This window comes from Orycteropus afer, unplaced genomic scaffold (genome assembly GCF_000298275.1).
Source record: "Orycteropus afer afer isolate SDZICR_OR568_19922 unplaced genomic scaffold, OryAfe1.0 scaffold00010, whole genome shotgun sequence".
NCBI lineage: Eukaryota > Metazoa > Chordata > Mammalia > Tubulidentata > Orycteropodidae > Orycteropus > Orycteropus afer.
In genome coordinates this window covers 149,390-149,740 of record NW_006921597.1, presented here as the reverse complement: position 1 = coordinate 149,740, position 351 = coordinate 149,390, and positions in this window count along the sequence as shown.

Genomic DNA, 351 nt, shown 5'->3' with positions numbered 1-351 from the left:
AGCTTCAGGCATCTCCTAACTCAGCAGCTGCTAGCTGCTTAAGTTGATGAACCCATGGTCGGCAGGTAAAAATGGCACAATACCAAGATTGTTAGGCAACACAGCAAGGCACTGGTTCAAGTCCAGGAAGTACAGATGAAGACTTAGCCAAATGCAGGATCAAGATGTGCCCAAAAAGTTGGAGACCTTCCTCAAAGGCTCTCCTCATATACTGGAAGAAGGCCACACCTCAAAGGCAACTACTTAGCAGCTCATAGAAGATACCACCATGGAGGTGATTACAATCTCATCATGGGGAATAACTACATCCAGCTGCCCAGACCCTCACAGCCAGCCAAGGTGACACACAAG